This window comes from Leopardus geoffroyi, chromosome D4 (genome assembly GCF_018350155.1).
Source record: "Leopardus geoffroyi isolate Oge1 chromosome D4, O.geoffroyi_Oge1_pat1.0, whole genome shotgun sequence".
Taxonomy (NCBI): domain Eukaryota; kingdom Metazoa; phylum Chordata; class Mammalia; order Carnivora; family Felidae; genus Leopardus; species Leopardus geoffroyi.
Genome location: NC_059342.1, coordinates 64,324,367 through 64,331,115, shown reverse-complemented (window position 1 = coordinate 64,331,115; position 6,749 = coordinate 64,324,367). Strand labels below are relative to the sequence as shown.

At 35.9% G+C, this 6,749-nt stretch overlaps 1 pseudogene; it reads right to left on the bottom strand.

The window, feature by feature from the left end:
* Positions 1-327: 327 nt before the first annotated feature.
* On the bottom strand, positions 328-1,242 carry LOC123593345 (annotated as a pseudogene).
* Positions 1,243-6,749: the final 5,507 nt, after the last annotated feature.

The following is a 6,749-nucleotide window of genomic DNA, read 5'->3' as shown; positions in this document are numbered from 1 at the left end:
ATTTACTCAATACCAATTCACAAAGTGCCTACAAATTATCAGCTTCCACTTGCAGCCATTACTAGATAAAAAAAGAAGCCTGACATCTCTAGAGGAGCCACTAAGTTCCCCCCAAGTCTACAGCTGAAAGGATTTTTTTTTGGCATTGGGTTTCTTCTGTACCTCTGAAAGGCTAACACCTTAAACCTGAATCATCTTTAACCAGGAGGTCTAACATGATATTTAGCATTACTTGCATCCCAGACACACAACACGAAAAGGTACACTAAATTCTCAAGCTAGCTATGATCAAAATAGTTTAAAAATAAATGATTGTACAGTATTCATTTAGGCCTGAAATTCCAGCCCTAGACCAAGCTTGTGGCCACCTGCATTGACATTCTCTCCATCCAGCAGATCTGATAGCATTGGTTAGATACCTGGCTTTAGGGTCTGAGTGTACCTGAAACCTATCAGGCTGGAGCTCGAGTGTTCATTTTAGCTGTGAAGCAGGTGTTAGGGTCCACGTGATCCTTGGCTGCTGTTCCAAAGCGAGTGTTACTACTTCCTGCTGTCCAGGCCAGATTAACAGCAGTCTCTAAACTTCTTGTTCACCATCTGATAAATGGAGCCACCAAACTCTGTCCCATTGTTTACGTTAGTATGGAGCTGGAATTCGTCAGTCTTGGAACAATCCGCAAAACTCCTCTAGGTCACTGGTGACTTTGCAGTCTCAAAACTCATCTGGTGGCCAGCCAGCCAGCCTTCATAACCCAGCGCCAGAGCGCCCCAGACTGGAGGGCTGGGGAAGTTGAAATCTATGTCATGGCCCAGGTGGATGTGTTCCCGCTTATACCCTGTCTTGATGTAGCATTTTCCCTCCTGTGTTTGGTGAGAAGGATGGATCAAAAGTCAGCTTCAATCCACGTGTAAGCTGATCTTCCACAGTACTGTGTCTAGCGTGTTGTCGGTGTGCCTTTTCTCCCTAAACACCTGAGCATATTCAGCCCATCTGTACTTGGTTTCCAGACTGCCATCACTTTGGTGGTCTCAGTGTTGGCTGAACCTGATCTTGTAAATTCTAGTCCATTCTCAGATTTTGTTTTCGAGTCACGTTTTATTAAGCCAAACCCATAACCCTGGGGGAAGACGTCCCTGGAAGATTTGCCAGGATCAATCAGCATACGTGGGAGGCATAGCCATCATCTACTCAGGGGCGGTGGCAGCGGGTTCAGCGGCGGCTACCGTGGGGGCTGCCCAGCAAGGAACTCGTGACAGTGAACATTTTTTAATGAATGTGGGTCACCTTAAGAATGAAGACTTTTTTCTGTCATCTTTATTATTTATGAATAGTTTAACATTTGAAGTTCTAAACTATTGGAAACTATTCAGATAGAGAAACAGTTATAAAATGTTCCATTTAAATTTGCCATTGATCTGACCTGAGCTAGCAATGTAATTCAGATGGGAAAATGATATTGTTTTATTCTACTTTGAATAAAAAGATGAAAATTATAGCCTTTCATTAACTTTTGATAATATTTCAGAGGTTAGAGCTACTTTCTCACTGTTTTACTCTTTCCCACCTGGTGTGTGTATGTGTGTGTGTGTGTGTGTGTGTGTGTGTGTGTGTGTGTTTTAAGACTTTGAAGACTGACTCATCAGAGCTAGCTGTAAAAAGTCATATACAGCTCACATGCTTTCCAGATCAGTAAGTGACAATGGGGATGACAGAAAACTTTCTGAAATGAGAATAATCTTTTTAAGCAGCCAGTAGATACTTAATAGCTTGATAGTATAAGTAAAGCTTTGAAATAATCCATAATTTAACAGCAAATAAAGCAATCTCACCATTTGACAGGACAATTGTTATGAACATTGATTGCTGTGCTCTAATAACCTCATACCTTCAGGAACCCTTGGGTTGTGGAGGTAGACTAGAAACTAATTACATGTATTAGTGTTCACCTGAAGTTGGATTATCTAAATTTCTTTTTCAATTGGGGGAATATCTTGAAAAAAAAAATTCTGAAAATCTAGACACAGTTTAAGATGACTAGGTTACAGGATTTATTTGATTATGCTATATAATTTTATTATTAAAATTGCATATATTTTAAATGGCATACAGTATAATGTGTGTTTTTTTTGCACTAAGTTAACCAAGAAATATAGAGGATAATTGATTCAGACAATCAGGTATGCTTGGCATTATTTATAAAGTGGTTTTTAAAAGATTAAAAATTTGGACCCTAAAATTTATCCACCCCCGAAAAATACAGATGTACTTAAAGTGACTGCATATGGTTTGTCATTGCAACATTATTGTCATTTAAAAAAATTGGAAACAGCCATACTGTCTAAAAATAAGAAATTGATTTAGCATATTGTGATTTATCCACAAATGTAACATTATACAAATATATTACAATGGTATTTTCAAATAATATTTATAATATAAATAACTTAAAACATTCTATCATCTTAAAAAGAATTTTAGAAAAAGTATAAGTATTATGATCCCTATTTTGTAAAATATAGAAAGTGAGCTCAATAAGAGTAGCTACTGTGAGTACTGTTTACGATTGTACATTGCCTCTAACAGAGTAGATACCAGTCAACATTCCTGAATGAATGAATAAATAAGATCAAAAATAAATCTATAGTGCTATAAGAATCTATTAAGCACTTTGTAAAGAATGTAAATACAATCAGCATTCTAAAATTAAGCAAATTAATGTACTATTTTGCTTTTTAAGACTGTATGAAGAAAGGATAATGTTTTTAGTGATTATAATTATTAGTGTTAAAACTATCTCATGTGAAGACATTAAAATGAGGAAAAACTTACATATTGCTACTATACAATTTTGTTCTCTGTGAGATAATACCAACAAACTGATTATTCATACATAGATCTACAGCATATGCTTCTTTGCAATGAAGAAAATACTGGCTGTTGTTGAGCTGATTCAACATAATAAAATGATTATATCACCATGGAAACATAGACAGTATGTGCTAAGCCATTTATTTTCAGGGAGATATTTTTAATATTTTAGCATTAGTTCCATAATATCTGGAATGGATGCATCTGGTAAACAGTTAGAATACCCATTTATTTTACTAATGAAAAAAAATGGAAGGGTAACTGATATTTATTTTATTCAAGACAAAGGATAGAAGATTAACATTTCTTAGCCATTGTTGTCCTAGAATAATTTTGGCACCCAGCTTTTTTTTTAGTCTGAGCAATATTTCTTGACATAAATATTTTATACATTTTCCATGATGCTAGAGTTTCAGGGAACTCTATAAACAACTCCCCTATCTCTGCTACTTTACTTCTGAACTAGTTAAAAAAGAGAAGACAGACAATTAGAGGCAAAAATGTTAGCTCTCTATAGCATAACATATAGACCTGTGGAATCACTATGTTGTGTATCTGAAATTAACAATGTGTGTCAACTATACTTCACCCTTTAAAACATCAGTTCCAGAGTGCCTGGGTGGCTCAGTCGGTTGAGCATCTGTCTGACTCTTGATTTCAGCTCAGGTCATGATCCCAGTGCTGTGGAATTGAGCCCTGCATGGGCTGCTCACTGATCGTGGAGCCTGCTTGAGATTCTCTATCTCTCCCTCTGCCCCTCTCCCCCACTTGCACTCTCTCTCAAATAAAAAATAAATAAATAAATAAATAAATAAATAAATAAATAAATAAATAAATAATAAAATAAAATAAAATAAAATAAAATAAAATAAAATAAAATAAAAAGTCAGTTCTATTACCAACTCTAAAGTAACAACTACAACCTAATGGTACCCGGAGGACATAGATGGGGGGAACAAAACTGCTAACTAGAACTAGACTGACCATAACAGGTCCTGTTAGAAAACCACAGACCTGGCTCACAGGAACAGACCTTGCTCATTGAACTTGATGCAAGGGCAAGAGCAGAGAGACCCTAGTATCACAGAGTAAAAGGAAAGGCAAAACCGTAAAATCCCATTAGATATTTTACTCCTCCTCCTTTCAGTAGGAATAATGAGGGTGTACAGAGAAGCCAAGTGAGTTACAATCTCCTTCATGGGACAGGGAGAATAAAATGTTTTCCTTAACGTGTATTTCAGTAGTTTTCCATATAAAGCAAATGGTAGTTATTATGGGCTGATCATGTTTTATCCTTTCAATGCTTATACCAAATAACTTTTAGTTTGGCTTTTTTTTGGATAAAGTTTTAGAGAGAAAATAAAGCTAAAATAATTGTGAGATACTGGTTTTAGACGTGTCCTTAAGCATTAAAGTAGTGGTTTCTATTTTTAAGAAGGCACTAGAGTAAATATTGTTATATAAAATAGATGGAAAGATAATATGGATTTGTATTTATACCAAAAGACATTAAATTGCCAAAAGGTGATATTAATTCACAAAGTAAATTTTCTGCCCCAGTAAATTTAATTACAACACTGTTCTGGGTCACAGCATATGATTTTATTTTTATTCTTATTATTTTAAATGCTATTCTACTAATAGTTTTTCTAGCTTCACTTGCTCCCTTGTTTATCCTCTGGCTACATATCCGGGAAAAAAAAGTACATGAAAATTCTTCCAAAGATCTTTGTATTTTTTTCTTTGTTAAATGAACACATGTTTGCAACACACCTACAAACACTTCACTAGTTTGACTGCTAATTGCAATCCTTTTTGGAATGTTCTTGGAGAAACCAACCATGGAATAAATAAAAGTCAGCTTTTCTTTTTCTACAAGCACTGTCGTCTTTTAACTTACTATGTAGTCTCCTAGAAAGACACATTCTCAGACAATATACCAATCTCTAATTTTTCATTAAGAAGTATTTATTGAGTTCTTTTTATGTTTTGGGCTTTGTGTTACAATAAAACAAATAAATGTAAGCTCATAGAGTTTATAACCCATTCTACTTTAGGAACAGTTATTTGTTTCTGTGGTATAAAAATATTGCCAAAATACTGCTATAAAGGCAACTGTATTCACTCACACAAACATGACATTTTATTCTCTCACATGTACACACATACATACACATATATGCAGGTGCGTGCAAATGTGCTTTTGATACAGTGTTGATTTTCCATACAATCTCTAAATCTGTAGAACACAGTTTTTAACATTTATTTATTTTTGAGACAGAGAGAGACAGAGCATGAAGGGGGTAATGTCAGAGAGAGAGGGAGACAAGAATCCGAAACAGGCTCCAGGCTCTGAGCTGTCAGCACAGAGCCTGATGCGGGGCTCAAACTCACGGACCACGAGATCATGACCTGAGACGAAGTCGGATGCTTAACCGACTGAGCCACCCAGGCGCCTCATGTAGAACACAATTTTTAAAGCAAAACATTAGAAATTCTATTAGTCACAATAGGTAATTACTAACTTGTGTATTATTTAAATATATCTATTCTTCTTTAAAAGAATAAATAATTTGCTAGTTTAGAAAAGCATTTGAATAAGACCATATAATGTAGCCTTTTTCAACTCTGATAAAATACCAACAAAATTGCAATAAAAATAGAAACATATCACTATTAAAAAGTAAGATTTAAAGCAATTTATGAAAATCTGAAATTTTCAGTACCTATAAAATTGTTGCTGTTAGGTTTAGAAAAGCAGATCTAAGGTTTGCTTCTTGGAATATTATGCTTTTTTTCACCAAACAGCTTGTCCTAACAAAAGGTGTGAAGTTTCGTTATATCTCCGTTTTCAAAAACTATAGAAAATATGACAACCCGATCTTTACTGAAAAATGATTCTTCTTGGAGTTTTCAGATAATTGCCTTTTTTTTTTTTTTTTACTATACACAATATTTCTATATTCAGAAATAGAATGAAATTAGATAGTTAGGAAGAGGAGGAACAATCCTCAGGGCCCCTTTCATCCCCTATCCAATACAAACTCATCTTCAGGTTTCCATGGAATTACTGCTTAGAATTCCCCTCTCAACTACTGGGAACAGGGTGTGTGTGTGGGGGGGGGGGTGTTGGGGAGAGCATAGTTAGTGTGAATATTTCTGTTCTCAGTATCCATGTTTTGGTAACTTAGCCCTCTTAAAATTCCTGCAGATACATTTCACCACCAGGCAATGTACTGTGCTTGAAAAGCAGAAGCAAGGCTGGCTGTTTTCTCTTTTCCAGCCCAGGATGAAACATTATCTTCATCTTTTTTTTCTTCCTACAACCATCTCCTTTGCTTTTGGCCCCAGAGAGTAAGCTCACCTGGGCACCTTAAGTTGACATGGTTTTCAAGATCTAGGTATAAGATGATAGGGATAATCTTTCTTCCCCATAACCTTCCATATGTATAGTCTTTTTTATAAGAGAATTCTGTCTTGGTTTCTTCTACAGATAAATAGAACTAGTACATTTTTTATTTGGATTGTGACCTCAAGACTATTGTGTGTAGTCTCCCCTTATAAGAACCATTGATGGCAGAGTTTAATGGTACCTTCATGGCAGGGCTTCTGGTAGCTCAGTTGATTAAATGTTCAACTTCGGCTCAAGTCATGATCTCACAGTTCATGAGTTTGAGCCCTGCGGTTGGGCTCTGTGCTGACAGCTCAGAGCTTGGAGCCTGCTGTGGATTCTGTGCCTCCCTCTCTCTCTGCCCTTCCCTCACTCGATCTCTCTCTCTCTCTCTCTCAAAAATAAACATTAAAAATAATTTTTAAAAAATAGTACCCTTGGGGCGCCTGAGTGGCTCCGTCGGTTAAGCATCCTACTTCAGCTCAGGTC